Below are 20,567 nucleotides of genomic sequence, written 5' to 3'. Positions count from 1 at the left end.
GAGAAGTGGACTCGCCAAAGCGTAATCCACTACGTTAGGCACATCTGGCATTATTTTGAGGACCGAACTGTGACCGTAACTTTTTTCCGACCACAGCGATAGCTCGCGCAACCGCACAGCCGTTGTTGCAGCTGACTGTTTGGCCAAAATGTCTAAAGGCAATAGATGTAGCATGACATTAAGGGAGTTTGTTCCTGTCTTGCTAAATGCACCTGAGATACACAAGCACGCCATACGCTGAATTTTGTCTAAACTTGTCGGCTGGTGAAGTGCCGGCCACCAGACTGCAACACCATATAGCATTATAGGTCTAACCACTGCCGTGTATAGCCAATGTACAATTTTTGGTTTTAGTCCCCACTTTTTCCCTATTGCCTTTTTGCACGAGTATAAAGCTACCGTTGCTTTCCTCGCCCTTTCGTCAATATTTATCTTAAAGTTCAGCTTCCTGTCCAAAATAACGCCAAGGTATTTTGCACACTCCCTAAAGGGAATTTCAATACCCCCTAAGGAAATGAGCCCAACCGTGGGAGTTTTGCGATCTTTGCAGTACATGACTAGTTCTGTCTTTGCAGGATTTACCCCAAGACCATTATCTTTCGCCCATTTCTCAGTCATCCGGAGGGCTCTCTGTATAATATCTCTAACTGTTGATGCGAATTTTCCCCTGACTGCTAGCGCCACATCATCTGCGTATGCCACCACTTGTATCCTTTCTTTTTCTAGGGAAACCAGAAGGTCATAGCAACATTCCAAAGAAGAGGTGATAGAACTCCTCCTTGAGGAGTGCCTCTGTTCACATACCTTTGTATGTTTGCTTGTCCTAGTGTGGCTGAAATGCGTCTCTTCCTTAGAAGTTCATCTAACAGCCTAAGTATACCTGGATCAACATTCAGAGTTGTCAGTCCATTTAATATCGAGCTCGGATGGACGTTATTGAACGCCCCTTCGATGTCTAGAAATGCCACGATTGTGTATTCTTTGACAGATAGTGAGCTTTCAATAAAGCTGACTAGTTCATGTAATGCGGTCTCAGTTGACCTGCCCTTCGAGTATGCATGTTGTCGTTTCGAGAGCAAACTTGAATCGACGCTAGATCTAAGATAAATATCTATCATCCTCTCCAGAGTCTTAAGTAGGAATGATCCTTCGCATTCGAGTGAGAGGCTTTTCCCGCTTTAGGTATGAAAACGACTTTTGATTCTCTCCACTTTCGTGGAATATATGCTAAGTTGATACATCCTATATATATCGCCGACAACCAGGGGATAATTCTGTCAGCCACCGCTTGTAACTCCGCCGGAGTAATTCCATCAGGTCCGGGGGATTTGAATGATCCAAAGCTATTTAACGCCCATTTTATTCTAGATTCTGATACAATTTCCTCGATAGGAAACGACCGCTGAGCCACTGTGGCACCGCCAGTGCATGGTTCAACCGTCTGATTTCCGGGAAAATGTGTGTCCAATAGTACCTCCAGCGTCTCCTCACTGGACGTTGTCCAATTGCCCTCCGATGTTTTAATGAAACCTGGAGCGGAGCTCGTGGATGCTAGCACCTTCCGTAGTCTGAAAGCCTCGGACGTATTCTCAATGCTGCTGCAGTAATCATTCCAAGAGTTATGCTGAGCCTTTCTCAGTTCTCGCTTGTATCCTCTCAGATTCTTCTTGTAAGCGTCTCAATCCACATGAGCTCTGGTGGACTTTGCTTTGTTAAAGAGCTTCCTGCACGATTTCCTCATATTACCTAACTCCGTAGACCACCATGGTGGTCGATTTTCCCCCTTGGCTTCCCTTTACAGTGTTGCCAGGTTAGGGGTTTTACCCCCAAATTTAGGGGGTTTTTTCACGTTTAGGGGGTTTTTAGGGGTAAAATTTATTTGGGGGGATTTTTAGGGGTAAAAAATTATTTCAGACCTTATAAAGTGGTGCAATTCTCAAGCAAATTCGGAACAATTCTCGCATGAGTTATGAGAAAAAAGATGCGGAAAGTCAACAAGAAGATCTAAATACAAACTAGTATCCAATAGCATTATTTTCGTTATCTTTTTTAAACTCTTCTGTTGAAAGGGCATTTTTAATATTTGACAAAATTAAAAACAATCGTATTTTAACTTAGCAGCTGAAAGCTTTTTAAGAGTAAGCCCGCTTTTTAAATTGATATACATATTGTATTATTATATCCATAGAAAAAATAATTTCCTCAGGGATGAAATTTTAAACTAACGAAAATCTCTTTTGTTTTAAAGTATTTTCTTAAATAGCAAATTTTATTTTTTATTTACTTCAAACGAAAAAAAAATTTAGCATCAAAAGAAAACTTAGTTTTTCTAAAATTTCGTTTCTCAGGAAAGAACTCTTCTTTCAGGATATATATTTGTGTTAAATTTAATTTTTAAAGTGTATCACTACAGGATTTTTTTCACGTAATTTTGGGACCACTTTTTGTACTTTTATATTCTGAAAATTTTTGGGGGTTTTTGAAAAAAGCTTAGACCAATTTAGGGGTTTTTTTCTTAAGATTTTGGGGGAAGAATCAAAAATCACCTGGCAACACTGTCCCTTTAGGGCATGCAGCTTTCAGTGAAATGTTGAAGGCCTTAGTAATCCTCTCCACTACGTGTTCGATAAATTGCACAGTGCTCATATTTGTCTCTGGTATTTCCGGTATCATCATTTCCTGCCTTTAATTACATAACAATTTTCTTTGATTGTTTAAGATGTTAGCAGAGTACACGCTATTTCTCACTTAAAATCCTAACATCTTTCGTATTTTTAAATTTATTATATTTGTTTAATTTTGATGATATAATATTAGATGACAAATACAATTGTAGTATTCTCAAATAAATTCACAATTTCAATACGTGCCTGGAATATTTTAACGATTAACATTTGCATGACTGCGAAACGACAAACCACACACATATTCTCTTTTGGAGGCTCTTAATTGTTGTCCTTTCACATAGAATATTCCTAACAAGAAATGTTTGCGGCATAGCGACGCAACATACTGCTCATACTTGAATAATGCGTGCATTTAATATTAAATAGGATATGTGTTGTTGATATCACAACAATATATGTATACGTCCCCTTCTCGTGGAATAGAGGCGTTGTTTGAAAAGTAGAAATAAAAAGAGATAAAAGTGTGATAAGAGGACAGAATTTAGAAAAAGAAATTCCTTACCATGAGTAAACTAAAAAAATATTTTTTCCACAAACATTTCTCTTTAAGCACATCTCGAGATCGTCTATCCATACTTGGCCACAACTGATGAAAAATTAATTTTTGGCCTATTAAATGTAGAAAAACATAATCGGGGATTTAATTCTATGCCGTTTGGGTTTTTCACTTCAGTGGTGAAGCGGGTCGGCCCGGGGGCATCCCACTGGATTTTTTTTGCACTCATAGAAATTGTTCGAGTTACATTTTGTACTTTACACAATTTGTACTTTGCATTAATAATTTTATATTCATATACGTATATATGTATATGCATTGATTTGCTTGTATGAATTTTTCTTTATACAAATTTTCCAATCAATTTTATTGTGTTGAAATATGTAATTGCTTGTTTTAGAAATTGCTTAAACGCGTACTCTAATAGCAAAATGTTTCTGTGCCATAGTGGATTCGTTTGCGAATGGCCAACACTATAAGGTAATGGCAAGAGGCGCCACTGGGGACACACCAAGTTGAAGTTGTAAGCTTTTTGTATATCTTTTCCGCCAGTGGCATGGATTCTGGATGACTTGTATCCAGATTTTGACTCAAAAATTAGACAAATGGTGTCCTTGTGAATCTCCGACTCAATCAATAAAATTTGTACAGCTGCCCTTAATGCCATATTGTATCTATTGCCTTTACATATATTGGCCAAATAGTCTGCAACAAGAACGACCGTCAGGGTATCCACACTATCACTGTGGTCAGAAAAAGAACACGAATGCAGTCTTGTGTTCAAAACAATTCCAAATCTGCACTGAAAAAAAAAGCATGCCCGGTTCCAAAGATTTTGCCTTTACTTTAAAAATTTTGGTATTGATTCCGAGCCAAAGAAGCGGAGAATATATGTAAGGATACTTTTAAGACACAATTCTCTTTTAAATTTGGGGTTTGTGTACGTGCTTCTACGAAGCAAATTTTAATTTTTCTCTTTTTCAGCTTCTTTTCTTCATATGCTATCAAGTTCTTTAAAAACGAGTTAACGACAACCTTATTTTTAAAATTAAGACTCGACTTCCAGTAGAAATTATGGTATGTTTCAAGTAAAAGACGTCTTTCGTTTTGTTTGTTATTGTTGGCTTCTCTTCAATCGTTATTGTTGTTTTTGATCTCAGCTTAAAGCCATGCATTGACTAAACTACAAGTGTAGCTTAACTAACAGAGGAAAAGTATGCTTGTCAAATTTATTTGGGCAAAGCCCTATAGACTGCAAGATGGTTGGATGTACAGCTGTTTCGGAATTACCACATTCCTCATCAGCATCCTCTACTTGCAGCAAAACTATCAACCAATTATCAGAATAAATTCGGGTAATTCACTCAACCCAAAGTGAACTACACTTGAACCTCCCGAAAAACGTCGTGACGTCTTTAAAATAAAGTGTTGAAAAACATGTCCTATATTTGACCGATTTTTTGCTTTGTAGTCAAGATGCAAAAAGACAACAAATTTAAAGACAATTTCATTAAATTTAAAGAATTTTTCTGAATTATTAAAGTCAAGTTGACCTTAGCCCAAACATTTTTTTTTCATGTTATGATACCCATTTTTAAGTGAAATCACTTAATTATAAGGACAATACGACTTTATTGAAAAGTTTATCGGCTTTTGGACAAGGAAAAAATCTTTATCTTAGAGAAATGCGTCTTCTTTGCTAAGCAAAATTTGCATTCGTATTTTAAAGACATGAAATCTTTGACCTCACGACAATATTTTTTTCAGTGTGCTAACAATATCGCGCAATTATTACTGTTGCGTTTTTCAGGTAGAAATATTAGCAACCAACTCGAAACCAATCATATGTTGCCACAAATCTTTCAAAGAGATATTTTACCAGACTAGTATGAGCTGTGGGGATGGACAAAATCAAGGACTTCTTGTACCCAGAGAAGAGATATGATCAGCCCAAACCTGTTTCAAGAGTGAACATGCCACATGTTTGTGGCAACCATATTATTTTCTCGAAAATTATGTATCTGATTTCTGCAACCAGAGAAAACAACATTTTTGCGACAAAAATGTTCCATGTTCACCGTACAAAAATAACATATAGTGCAATAGACAAATCAGGCGAGATTAGTGAATCTCCATTAGCTCTAATAAGAACTTTTGTGTAATCATTGTCTTATATATCGAATGCCTCTGAAGAAGCAATTCAGTGAAATCGCGAAATATCAGGAAGGATGAATTAAAAGTAAATAAAGGAAAAACTAAGATTTCAAGTTTAACAAACTATTGTTATTTATTTAATAACATTTTGCTCTTAAAACATGTTTGGGATGATCATATTCCTTTGTTGTGAGTGTGAGAATGCCCTTCTTTATGGATAGGACATTAGTGAACTTTTGGGGGCTTATCGTTTTGGAGAACTAGTAGAACTGGAAAATGTTAATTTAACATAAGACATCTGACATTTAAGACATTGAAATAAACAGGATGTTCAACTCAACTCTAATCCAGAATCCAACGGGCTCTCCAATTGTTAAAAAGAAGTTTGCACTTCCTAATTTATGATTGTCATATTTCTGTAAACCGACATTTTGATAGACTGGTAGACTGAGTAAAACTTTAAAAACAACGGGACATTTTACCTTATGTAACCCACGTTGGCAATTGCATAATTTCAAAATTTCATAATTATTGCAAGGATGTTTTTTATGAAATAAGAAAATTCCAATCCTTTTAAGATAGTTACTTTAATTTCATACACATTAGGCTTTAAATCTATTAATATTTGGGTTTAAAGCCCTTATTTATACGGCCTACGACAACTGAAATCTAAAGGGTGATTTGTTAAGAGCTTGATAACTTTTTTTTAAAAAAAAACGCATAAAATTTGCAAAATCTCATCGGTTCTTTATTTGAAACGTTAGATTGGTCCATGACATTTACTTTTTGAAGATAATTTCATTTAAATGTTGACCGCGGCTGCGTCTTAGGTGGTCCATTCGGAAAGTCTAATTTTGGGCAACTTTTTCGAGCATTTCGGCCGGAATAGCCCGAATTTCTTCGGAAATGTTGTCTTCCAAAGCTGGAATAGTTGCTGGCTTATTTCTGTAGACTTTAGACTTGACGTAGCCCCACAAAAAATAGTCTAAAGGCGTCAAATCGCATGATCTTGGTGGCCAACTTACCGGTCCATTTCTTGAGAAGAATTGTTCTCCGAAGTTTTCCCTCAAAATGGCCATAGAATCGCGAGCTGTGTGGCATGTAGCGCCATCTTGTTGAAACCACATGTCAACCAAGTTCAGTTCTTCCATTTTTGGCAACAAAAAGTTTGTTAGCATCGAACGATAGCGATCGCCATTCACCGTAACGTTGCGTCCAACAGCATCTTTGAAAAAATACGGTCCAATGATTCCACCAGCGTACAAACCACACCAAACAGTGCATTTTTCGGGATGCATGGGCAGTTCTTGAACGGCTTCTGGTTGCTCTTCACTCCAAATGCGGCAATTTTGCTTATTTACGTAGCCATTCAACCAGAGCTGAGCCTCATCGCTGAACAAAATTTGTCGATAAAAAAGCGGATTTTCTGCCAACTTTTCTAGGGCCCATTCACTGAAAATTCGACGTTGTGGCAGATCGTAAGTCTATTCATGATGAAATGTCAAAGCATACTGAGCATCTTTCTCTTTGACACCATGTCTGAAATCCCACGTGATCTGTCAAATACTAATGCATGAAAATCCTAACCTCAAAAGAATCACCCTTTAGTTGTAGTGTTTCCCTTTTGGGAATATTGAGTGAACATGTGCATTTATTGACCCCGTTTAACCATGGTGAAATCGAAATAAGTTTCTTACATTTCCAAACAGTTTTTTAGTGTTACAAAAAATCCCACTATATTAATAGTGTTCTTCCGAAAACTATACCGAAAGAGACTGCCTTAACCATTGTCAAAATGTTTTGTATTATAAAAGTCCGGGAAAAAGAAAACCCTACTTATAAACCAAACCACTGTGTCATCAGTGTCATTGATCTACGTCAACTTCTGGCTTCATACCCCACATTATATGGTTACTGATCGACTCAGAATCACCTTCTGAGTCGATTTAGATCTTTCTCCACCCCAGGAAGTTCTTCCTAAGCAATTACTTTTAATGTTCTTATAGAAATGGACTTAATTTTCACTTTACAGGAGTTTTTTTAATGTGTTATAAAATCCCTTTGTTTTACAAAATTGTTAAAAAAATATATTTCCTGAATTATACTGTGTATGAAACATAATAAGGATAAACAAATTAATGGAAATTTCAAAAAAAAAAAGCATTATCGATCCATTTATTTACCATTTTGAATTCGCGATAAAACGCCTTTATGTAGAGATAAAATTCGAAAAGGTTAAGAAAAATTTTATTTTTTAAGTTTTTCCTTTTTTTTAAATGAAATCTGAAAAACTAATGCGAAAACAAAACAGCGAATGCCGAATTCAAAAGGACAGCGAATGCCGAATTCAAAAGGACAGCGAATGCCGAATTCAAAAGATATATATCTTGTGAAAGCAGGGCTGTGTCACATATAGTATTCGGCACAGTTTTGACTTGCTCACAAATATTCAGGTAATAATATTCCTTTTCTCTATACACGGAAACTTAGTCATTTTATGTGTCTTCTTACTTTTGATTTTTCCTTTACAAAATTTGCTCATAATCCCATATGCTGCTCTCAAAATAAATTATGTTACATTTAAATGCTATGGTTTCTTAACTTAACTCTGATATAATTCAATGAAATTAAGTTAAATGACCTCCCTCACCATAACTAAGCACTTGCATAAATAAAATGTCAGAAATCATGAATAATTCGCCACATGAAATCATGGAGAAATAACCCCCACTGCTTTCGCACTTAATTTCAAAAAATTTATTTTCTTACGATGGCAAATGAAGGGAAAACAAAATGTCACAATAAAATTTAATAGCTCTACTCGATGTCCATTTAGGGATGTCTGTGGTAGATTTTTTTGCAGCTAACAATTGATATTAATTCACTGAAAAGTTGTTTTTGTTTCATTGGTCTTTTGCAATCCTAGCAAAAAAGTATCGCCAAAAGTGTAGTGAAAATGCACCAGTCGTTTAAATTTGGCGGCGAAGCGATAAATTTTCATAGGTTGTCCACCATTTCAACAACCCAGCAAAAAAAGCGTCGCCAAAAAAGTAGTGAAAATGTTCTTTTTGGGTCCGGATGTGGTGCCAAATTGACGCAGAAGCGATGAATTTAACATGGACTTGTTATAGGACGGATGTCCTCCATTTCAGCAGCCGCTGCACTGAATTTGTATCACTTCTTAAAATGTGAAGTGAATTCAGGGGTTTGGATGTGATTTAAGAATTTTTGGTAATATTTTGACAAATAAATAATTTAAATTTTTTTTTATGATTTTTAATGCATTTTAACGCATGTCTGGAACGTTTGTCAACAAATATTTTCAAAAATTCGCAATTTTCATAGAAAGGATTTAACGTTTTTTTCCGGCTAAATTTAAATAATTTATGCCATTTTATTAATTCTTAATATATGTTTAACCTATTTAAAACAAAAAAAAAAAAAAATTAATTTCAAATTAAAAATATGAAAAAAGCGGTTTATAAAAAAATTGACTCAAATGAACTTCCTGTACAGTTAAAATAAAGAACATCTTTGGGGGCATTTTTGGAAGTTATTTTAAAGTTGTGCCTTGAGAAGAACTTCCAAATTTTTTTGCTGGGAACCGGTGCACTGAATTGGCATCATTACCCAGAAAAAAAAATTAGAAGTTCTTCCTAAGTCCCTACTTTTTAAAGTACATCCAAAAATACTCTGCTAGAAATTGACTTAATTTTCAATTCACAAGAAGTTCCCTTTTGTTTTACGCAGTATTATCAATAAATTTTCTGCATTTTACTCTGCATAAAACACAGCAGGAACAATTATAATAGACATTTCCAAAAAATATTTGAAAAGTGTACCGATCCATTTCTCGGCAGACTTAAAATTTTCAATAAAATATAGGCTAGTATTATTCAAAATCTTTTTACGTAGATATAAAAGTCGGAAAACATAAGAAAATTTTATTTTTCTTAAGTTTTTCCTTATTTTTTATATGAAATCCGAAATACTGAAATTGAAATTTTGTAGTTTGCTATAATTCTTGATGTTTTGGTAGATTTTGCAAAATATTCCTCTTCAACTAAGAGGTACTTCAATTTTTTATAGAAATACAATTTTGACAACATTTTCTATAGGAGTAAAATTTTGACAAAATTTTCTATAGAAATAAATTTTTGACAAAATTTTCTATAGAAATAAATTTTTGACAAAATTTTCTATAGAAATAAAATTTTGACAAAATTTTCTATAGAAATAAAAATTTGAAAAAAATTTCTATAGAAATAAAATTTTGACACAATTTTCCATAGAAATAAAATTTTGACAAAATTTTCTATAGAGATAAAATTTTGACAAAATTTTCTATAGAGATAAAATTTTGACAAAATTTTCTATAGAAATAAAATGTTGACAACATTTTCTATAGAAATAAAATTTTGACAAAATTTTCTATAGAAATAAAATTGTGACAAAATTTTCTATAGAAATAAAATTTTGACAAAATTTTCTATAGAAATAAAATTTTGACAAAATGTTCTATAGAAAAAAATTGACAAAAAGTTTCTATAGAAATAAAATTTTGACAAAATTTTCTATAGAAATAAAATGTTGACAACATTTTCTATAGAAATAAAATTTTGACAAAATTTTCTATAGAAATAAAATTTTGACAAAATGTTCTATAGAAAAAAATTGACAAAAAGTTTCTATAGAAATAAAATTTTGAAAAAATCTTCTATAGAAATAAAATTTTGACAAAAAAGTTTTTATAGAAATAAAATTTTGACAAAATTTTCTATAGAAATAAAATTTTGCCAAAAATTTTCTATGGAAATAAAATTTTGACAAAATTTTCTATAGAAATACAATTTTAACAAAATTTTTTATAGAAATAAAATTTTGACAAAATTTTCTATAGAAATACAATTTTGACAAAATTTTCTATAGAAATAAAATTTTGACAAAATTTTCTATAGAAATAAAATTTTGACAAAATATTCTATAGAAATAAAATTTTGACAAAATTTTCTATAGAAATAAAATTTTGACAAAATTTTCTATAGAAATAAAATTTTGACAAAATTTTCTATAGAAAAAAATTTAACAAAAAGTTTCTATAGAAATAAAATTTCGACAAAATTTTCTATAGAAATAAAATTTTGACAAAATTTTCTATAGAAATACAATTTTGACAAAATTTTCTATAGAAATACAATTTTGACAAAATTTCCTATAGAAATACAATTGTGACAAAATTTCCTATAGAAATTAAATTGTAACAAAATTTTCTATAGAAATAAAATTTTGACAAAATTTTCTATAGAAATAAAATTTTGACAAAACTTTCTATAGAAATAAAATTTTGACAAAATTTTCTATAGAAATAAAATTTTGACAAAATTTTCTATAGAAATACAATGTTGACAAAATTTTCTATAGAAATACAATTTTGACAAAATTTCCTATTGAAATACAATTTTGACAAAATTTCCTATAGAAATTAAATTGTGACAAAATTTTCTATAGAAATAAAATTTTGACATATTTTTCTATAGAAATAAAATTTTGACAAAATTTTTTATAGAAATAAAATTTTGACAAAATTTTCTATAGAAAAAAATTTTGACAAAAAGATTCTATAAAAATAAATTTTTAACAAAATTTTTTATAGAAATAAAATTTTGACAAAATTTTCTATAGAAATAAAATTTTGACAAAATTTTTTATAGAAATAAAATTTTGACAAATTTTTTTATAGAAATAAAATTTTGGCAAAATCTTCTATAGAAATAAAATTTTGACAAAAAAGTTTCTATAGAAATAAAATTTTGACAAAAAAGTTTCTATAGAAATAAAATTTTGACAAAATTTTCTATAGAAATAAAATTTTGACAAAATTTTCTATAGAAATAAAATTTTGACAAAATTTTCTATAGAAATAAAATTTTGACAAAAAGTTTCTATAGAAATAAAATTTTGACAAAATTTTCGATAGAAATAAAATTGTGGTCTCATAGCGATTTTTAGATTCGAATTTAATTCCGGCTCAAATGTCATCTCTAAGACCAAATGTATTGGTAGAGGGAGGAGTAATTATATACGTATGCAATAAATGTCATGGATAATATACAGACACCAAAAAACAATGATGACTCCTTTGTCATGTATCCATAAGGATACTTGACGTTAACGTCTATGTTTCACTGTTTCATTCATTTGATTTAGAAATGTGCGATTGTTTTTAATGAAATGTGGACATGAGGGAGGAGAGTCTAAATAATATATAAATCATTTGCAAAAGTGGTAGAGATTTGGACTGAGGGAGAAAAATATGACATGACTTACGTTATGCTGACACGTTTAACCCACTTTCGGAACATATTTTTAGCAGCAACTTTGTTTTTATTAATTTTTATGAAGAAAAAATTTGGTTGTTGTTTTGTTAAAAGTATATGGTGGTTTAATTATTGTATGAATTTGTATACTAGCAAGTTTATTATTTTTTACAGGGATATTTTTTATCCTTTTCTAGAGGATTGGACGGGACGTATTAATTATTATTTATTTTGAGAAGGGTTGGGATTATTGTAATCGGTAATAGAGAAACCGAATATGTATTTTTTTGACACTTTATTGGAAAACTATGACCCGTATTTGTATTTCGTCTATTGCGTTTAGAGTATAAAATCAATGACGTTGAAAAGCACACAGTGTTTTAGATTTCAAATTCAAAGATGCGTCATAAATTTGCAATGTACGCAATGTATTCTGCCACACTTTCACTTCCGACTTTTAGCTTAACTGATATCTCAACTAATGGCCTAAGTTATAAAATAATGCTTTGTTCTTCTTCTTTTGGATTTTCACATCATTTTCGCCATCACATTCTCCATATAGTATAACCAATGATAGATGAAAACCATGCCATTGCAAGTTTAAGGCGCTATCACAATTTGGGATTTCATCATCGTCGACTTTTCACATTTTGATAAATTATTTATATGCGAATTCTTAAGCGTAAAAGTTTTCAGGTTTTAATTACTATGTGAATTTTTAATTTTTCCTTTATTTTCCTACAAGCAGAATTTTTGGTTTCGTTGGTGGTTTTTTGGCCTAAAGTTATTTTCCTTTCGAATGGTGACAATCAGTCAACCTTATACCAGAACGTCCAATTACAGACAATGTAATGGTGTACTCGTGTGATTTGCCTGTATGTTTTGCTCTTTCATAGTTTTTGTTTTTCTTTTTTTGGGGGATACTCAAATTATATACAAATTCTCCTCTTTTCCGTATGGTCTAGTTTAGTTTAATGCATCCTTTTGTTTATACCAAGAGAAATTCGAGCAGAATGTTTATTTAAGAGCTTGTATTTGATGCTAGTTATCAGTATAAAAAAACCCTTAAGAGAGTCATTACAATTCTCTAAAATTCATGTGGGAGTAACAGTGATAAGAGTAACCGGATAGTATTATTGGCTCATCATTGATGAAGAAAATTGAAGACCGGTCAATAGAAACCAAAGACGCAAAATTCGGGTTTTGTCAAAATTATATTTATATAGAACGTTTTGTCACAATTTCATTTCTATAGACAATTTTGTAACAAATTTATTTCTATAGAAATTTTTGCAAAAGTTTATTTATATAGAAAGTTATATCAAAAATTTATTCCTGTAGAAAATTTTGCCAAAAATTTTATTTCTCTAGAAAATTTTGTCACAATTTCATTTCTATATGAAAATTTTGTTACAAGTTTATTTTTATAGAAAATTTTGTCAAAATTTAATTTCTTTAGAAAATATTGTCAACATTTTATTTCTATAGAATATTTTATCAAAATTTAAATTCTATAGAAATTTTTGTCAAAATTTTATTTCTATAGAAAATTTTGTTACAATTTTATTTCTATAGAAAATTTTATTTCTATAGAAAATTTTGTCACAATTTTATTTCTATAGAAAATTTTATCAACATTTTATTTCTATAGAAAATATTGTCAACATTTTATTTCTATAGAATATTTTATCAACATTTTATTTCTATAGAAAATTTTGTCAAAATTTTATTTCTATAGAAAATTTTGTCCAAATTTTATTTCTATAGAAAATTTTGTCAAAATTTTATTTCTATAGAAAATTTTGTCAAAATTTTATTCCAATAGAAAAATTTGACAACATTTTATTCCTAAAGAATATTTTGTCAAAATTTTATTCCTATAGAAAATTTTGTCAAAATTCTATTTCTATAGAAAATTTGGTAAAAATTTTATTCCTATAGATTTTTTTTAAATTGCATTTCTATAGAAAATTTTGTCAAAATTTAATTTCTATAGAAAATTTTGTCAACATTTTATTTCTATAGAAAATTTTGTCACAATTTTATTTCTATAGAAAATTTTATCAAAATGTTATTTCTATAGAAAATTTTGTCCAAATTTTATTTCTATAGAAAATTTTGTCCAAATTGTATTTCTATAGAAAATATTGTCAACATTTTATTTCTATAGAAAATTTTGTCAAAATGTTATTTCTATAGAAAATTTTGTCCAAATTTTATTTCTATAGAAAATTTTGTCCAAATTTTATTTCTATAGAAAATTTTTTCAAAATTTTATTCCAATAGAAAAATTTGACAACATTTGTCCTAAAGATTATTTTGTTAAAATTTTATTCCTACAGAAAAGTTTGTCAAAATTCTATTTCTATAAAAAAAATTTGTAAAAATTTTATTCCTATAGAAAATTTTGTCAAAATTTTATTTCTATAGAAAATTTTGTCACAATTTTATTTCTATAGAAAATTTTGTCAAAATTTTATTTATATAGAAACTTTTTTGTCAAAATTTTATTTCTATAGAAAATTTTGTCAAAATTTTATTTCTATAGAAAATTTTGTCAAAATTTTATTCCTAAAGAATATTTTGTCAAAATTTATAGAAAATTTTGGCAAAATTGTATTCCAATAGAAAAATTTGTCAAAATTTTATTCCTTAAGAATACTTTGTCGAAATTTTATTTCTATAGAAACTTTTTTGTCAACATTTTATTTCTATAGAAAATTTTGTCAACATTTGATTTCTATAGAAAATTTTGTCAAAATTTTATTTCTATAAAAACTTTTTTGTCAACATTTTATTTCTATAGAAAATTTTGTCAAAATTTAATTTCTATAGAAAATTTTGTCAAAATTTGATTTCTATAGAAAATGTTGTCAAAATTTGATTTCTATAGAAAATGTTGTCAAAATTTTATTTCTATAGAAAATTTTACCAAAATGTTATTTCTATAGAAAATTTTGTCAAAATTTTATTTCTATAAAAAATTTTGTCAAAATTTTATTCCAAAACAAAAATTTGTCAAAATTTTATTCCAATATAAAAATTTGTCAAAATTTTATTCCAATATAAAAAATTGTCAAAATTTTATTCCTAAAGAATATGTTGTCAAAGTTTTATTCCTATAGAAAATTTTGTCAAAATTCTATTTCTATAGAAAATTTTGTAAAAAATGTATTCCTATAGAAAATCTTTTCAAAATTTCATTCAATATTCATTTCTATAGAAAATTTTGTCAAAATTTCAATTTGGCTCTTGTCTATAGAAAATTTTGCCAAATTTGGCTCTTGTCTATAGAAAATTTTGTCAAAATTTTATTTCTATAGAAAATTTTGTCAAAATTTATTTCTACAAAAAATTTTGTCAACACTTTATTTCTATAGAAAAATGTGTCAACATTTTTTTTTTCTATAGAAAATGTTGTCAAAATTTTATTTCTATAGAACATTTTGGCAAAATTTTGTTTCTATAGAAATTTTGTAAAAATTTTATTCCTAAGAATTTTTTTTCAAAATGTCACTCAATATTCATTTCTATAGAAAATTTTGTCAAAACTTAATTTCTCCTTGGCTCTTGTCAAAATTTTATTTTAATGGAAAATGTTTGTCAAAATTTTATTTCTATAGAAAACTTTGTCAACATTTTATTTCTATAGTAAATTTTGTCAAAATTTCATTCAATATTCAGTTCTATAGAAAACGTTGTCGAAATTTCATTTCTCCTTGGCTCTTAGAAAAATTTTATTTCTATAGAAAATTTTTGTCAAAATGTTATTTCTATAGAAATTTTATAAAGTACCTTTGAATATTCATTAGATAAATGGATCAAATCTCTGCAAATTTTTGCATCAAAATTACAATATCGTCTGGATTAAAATGCCCTTTTGGATAGAATTCTTAATTAGAGTTAAAATTCAGACAATGCTCGCTTTCATTGTATGTTTGGTGAAGAGTTTATAAAACCCGGTTAAAGTAAATCCTCGACATTAGATGACAAAAAAGAGAACCAGAACAATATAAGAGATTTTGTTATAATATCCAAAGAACGCATGACCATTGAGAGAATGTTTTGCCAACAAATATCCTCCTCATGTGACAAATTCAAGCCAAAGGAAGGCACTGTTGTTTCTGTTTTGCTCAGTAAAGAGTTCACCCATACAAACCAAAGAAAGAAAGAAATCATAAATTATTGTTGCCCTAATGTCGTTATTATTCTCGTAAACATGTCACCATCACTCAAATCTCTCCCAAAGATTGCTGATTTCGAATAGGCTCAAGTTTTGCTTTATTTACCTTTAATGCTATTACTATTGAGGTGGTGTCATTTGAAATTGTTTTCATAGTGGTTTGAGGTCTTGGCACACGTTTTCCCAATAGCTTTCGTATATCGAAAAGTTTTATGTATTTTGGGTAACATTGTTATTACTTTTGCCACCCTAAATTTAAAATGAAGTTCACAATTTCCAAGTAATTTTGGATGGCATGAAAACTTTTTTATTCTAATATTTGGACACTTTTTGGGTTTCTGTTGCTTTGGATTGCATTGAAAAAAAATATATATATATTGATTTGATAATAGAGATTAAATAATTTACATTTTAGGACAAACATGTTCGTCATTAAATTTTTGTATTGGTTCAGAGCCAAACTGAAAGCTAACACTTCTTTTCGAAAGGACGAAATTTTAGACAAACAAAATTTTCTTTTGTCCGTAGCAAATTTCTTTAAAGGCATCCGAAACATATTATAGACAATCGATAGTAAATTGTTCCTCATAAACTGTGGTAAATTCGTTCTAAGAGATAATACAATATAGGGAAGGGAATATTTGTTTGTCTAAAATTCCGTTCCGGAGGAAAGTATTTTTTCTTTGAGCGCACAGATGCCGTTTCTTTAAAATAAAGATTTTTTAGGAAGCTACCTAAATTTCAGTCTAGGCTCATATTGGGATACTTATTTCATTCTTTTTATGCGATATATTAACAAAGCTATTCACGTACAGTTAAATGTTGGTTAAAAATCTAAGTTATTGGGCGTTAGGTTACTTTAAAAAAGAGGATTCATTTTGCCGTATCTCATGTCGGTTGACATACACCTAAGCCAGTATTCGGCTTGTTGTGCATTCGAACTTCGACTCTTACGAATTCCCCAATTTGTTTGCAGTCCACGTTTGCCAGCTCAACCAAGTCCTGACTCACCTCTAAACCGATATGCTTAACTCTTTGCCTAGTAAAGGCAGGACAGAGATAAAGGTAGTCTCAAGGTCTCATCATCACCAGAATACGACCTACATGTTCCATTCTTAAGTGCTCCTATTTGGTGCAGATGTGCTCTCAATTCAAGGTGCGGATCATTATTCCCTCGGTTCTCCTAACTGTCGTCCTACTATCCTTCAGTAGTTATCCAGTCTTTTTCTTGTCTGGGTCACCCCATAGTATTTTCGTAGCTCTTCCGACCGTTGTATAGGTGTACATCGCTTTAATGCCTCTATTGGCTTTACGCTCTCTAAGTTCACTTTCCTATGTGTCCCAGTTCTTATCGCCAGTTCACTTGCTTTATTTCTGCATGTCCCGGAACCCCTATGATGCAGATCCTTCAGTATTCCGAGTATTCGTTGATCATGCTTTTGCATTTGCGATCGATTTGCTATTGTCATTGTCCTCCGGCAATGTGTGAAAATGTTCACGTTGCGGCCTCATGATATTTTCGAATATTTAATCGCACAACCCTCCTGATTGACGTCCTACTTCCCTTGAGTAGTTCACAAAGTTCACTTCCCTATGTGCCCCAGATCTTATCGCCAGTTCATTTGTCATTACATTTCCTCTTATTCCGGCATGTCCCACACCCAGAGAAATGATTGGTTGGAATTCGAGTACGACAATAAATAGATAGTGGAGACCTACAATTTTTAGTTGTTTGGAATAAATGTTAGTTACTTCTCTTGTTTAATGGTTTCTATAACCAATATAATAGCCGTGTGACTAAAAGTTCGTACACCCGACCAAATATTGGTCGTTATTTATATATTGAAGTAAGCAACCATTTCAATTTATTCCATATTGTTGTGATAACTAATTTGTTTTGCCAATGTGTCACCAAACCCAACAGAAAGTCTGTCTGGCCAATAAGTTGGTTGTGTTAACAGATTTGATAGTTATAAAGGAACTTGTTGCTACGGACTACATATATGACAACAAATAATCTTTTGTTTCATTAATTACATAAAATTGTAAAAGTCAAGTTAGATTTTTTTTTCAAGGTAAGTAAGATAAACATCAAATTGCAACTCACTCTTCACCATTTCTCTTAATTTCCATAAAATATATAGAGATATCTTAGCAAATGTGACCATTACCGAGGTTGGGAAAGGAAAATATATGGTTTGTCTGCCTCATCATCGGTCCCAAAATCTCAACATTCCCCTGCTGCCGATATATAAGAAAAACTACATGAGCCTGATTGAATCCCAAGTCATACTGAAAATTGACCACGTGATTGTGAGTGGTCGAACTAACAAAGTTAATGTATGGGCGTGAGTATTGGCGGAAGTTGGGAAAATCAATGTTATTCATTTGCTATGGGACGCTTCTAATAATGATAATATGGTACTACAACAACAACTGGAAATATTTGATAGTGCTTTTGAAGATTTTGCAAATCTCCACCTTAGCTATTTCATGGGGTTATCTTTTACCCTTCATAAAAGGCTTTTTACAAGATCCTTTTTGGTCAATAACTACAATATACATTAATATATAATAAAATAAAAACTAAAATGAATTCAACGGATTTTTTCTTTAAATTCGCAAGCATTGGTTATCGGGCAAATAGTTAGTTGTTTTAACAAACGAATGCAATTTTATTGGTTGTGATTGCCAATTATACTGTTAATGTGCCCAAAATGTAGTTCTTCAAACTATTTTATATACTGTTGTGTCAGACAACAATTGGTTGCTTCAACAAATTTTGTCGGTTATATTCTGATAGTAGATGGGACCAAATAATTTGGTTGGCAAAAAAATTGGTTGGCACAACAAATTTGTTTTCTGTGTGCAGTACTCATATAATGCGAATAATGTCCTATTCCGATCATGTTTTTGCATTCCAATACGTTCGCGATCGAACCGTAATGTCTGCTATTGCCCTCCGGCAATCTGTGAATATATGTATGTACCTTCTGTGGCCTCGTGTTATTTCCGAGTCATTTATTACATTCCGTTATAGCACTCACTTCTGCCTACAGGATTGTGCTATAGTGTGGTAGTCAGAATAGGATCTCGGTGTCTGGGTTCTTCCTATATATGTCCAGTCCCGTCCTCTTACCCATCTTCGATCCATCCGGTGTAGCCATTATTTCCCTCTAGTATTCTGTTCTGGGGTGCCACGACCATCTTACTAGCGTTAGAATGGCACGCACTTCTGCTTACAGGATTGTGCTGTAGACTGGTAATTAGAACAGGATCTCGGGCCCTTCCTATATACGCCCAGTCCCGTCTTCTTACCCATCTTCGATCCAACCGGTGTAGCCATTATTTCCCTCTAGTATTTGTTCTGGGGTCCCATGACCATCTTACTGGCGTCAGAATGACACGCACTTATACCTGCAGGATTGTGCTGTAGTCTGGTAATCAGAATAAGATCTCGGTGTCTGGGCCCTTCCTGTATACGCCCAGTCCCGTCTTCTTATCCATCTTCGATCCAACCGGTGTAGCCATTATTTCCCTCTAGTATTTGTTCTGGGGTCCCACGACCATCTTACTGGCGTCAGAATTTCACGCACTTATACCTGCAGGATTGTGCTGTAGTCTGGTAATCAGAATAGGATCTCGGTGTCTGAACCCTCCCTACATACGCCCAGTCCCGTTCCCTTACCTATCTTCGATCCATCGGTGTAGCCGTTATTTCCCTCTAGTATCTGTTCTGGGGTTATATTCTCCCACGACCATCTTATTGGCGTCAGAAGGGGACATACTTCTACCTGCAGAATTGTGCTGTAGTCTGGTAATCAGAATAGGATCTCGGTGTCTGGGCCCTCCCTACATACGTACAGTCCCCTCCTCTTACCTATCTGCGATCCATCGGTGTAGCCGTTATTTCCCTCTAGTATCTGTTCTGGGGTCACATTCTCCCACGAGCATCTTACTGGCGTCAGAATGGCACATACTTCTACCTGCAGGATTGTGCTTTAGTCTGGTAATCAGAATATGATCTCGTTGTCTGGGCCCTACCTACATACGCCCAGTCCCGTTCCCATCTTCGATCCATCGGTGTATGTCTCCCCTATTATCCTTTGATAGTTCCTCATATTTCTGTCCATTTTCCCAACATCTTCAATCTCATAGCAGCCATAGCGGACACGCTATCGGTGTAGCCATTATTTCCCTCTAGTATCTGTTCTGGGGTAACATTCTCCCACGACCATCTTACTGGCGTCAAAATGGGACATACTTCTACCTGCAGGATTGTGCTGTAGTCTGGTAATCAGAATAGGATCTTGGTGTCTGGGCCCTACCTACATACGCCTAGTCCCGTCCTCTTACCTATCTTCGAGCCATCGGTGTAGCCGTTATTTTCCTCTAGTATCTGTTCTGGGGTCACATTGTCCCGCGACCATCTTACTGGCTTCATAATGTCAGGTAGATGATCATGGATTGTTGCGGCCTCCGGTATGTCTCCCACCGTCTACCCTATTATCCTTTGATAGTTCCTCATGTTTCTGTCGATTTTCCCAACATCTTCAATCTCATAGCGGCCACGCTATAATGTGAACCTCTATAGGTCTTAAGTCCAGTACCGTCCTCAGGGCTTTGGTTGGCGTGGTCTTCATTGTTCCAGTTATGCCAACACAACATATCCTTTGGGCCCGTTGTAAAATTGCTATTTGGCACTTCTCTATTGATATCCACCAGACTAT

The 20,567-nt window shown here is 32.0% G+C and overlaps 1 protein-coding gene across 1 annotated transcript in view; it reads right to left on the bottom strand.

Annotated features, from left to right (window-relative positions):
- Nucleotides 1–20,567, bottom strand: part of LOC142237669 (oxysterol-binding protein-related protein 9-like) — an 85,414-nt gene that overhangs the window by 14,489 nt on the left and 50,358 nt on the right. The window lies entirely within an intron of this gene.

The sequence above is a fragment of the Haematobia irritans genome, chromosome 5 (genome assembly GCF_050003625.1).
Source record: "Haematobia irritans isolate KBUSLIRL chromosome 5, ASM5000362v1, whole genome shotgun sequence".
Classification (NCBI taxonomy): Eukaryota; Metazoa; Arthropoda; class Insecta; order Diptera; family Muscidae; genus Haematobia; species Haematobia irritans.
This window is presented reverse-complemented; position numbering and strand designations above follow the sequence as displayed.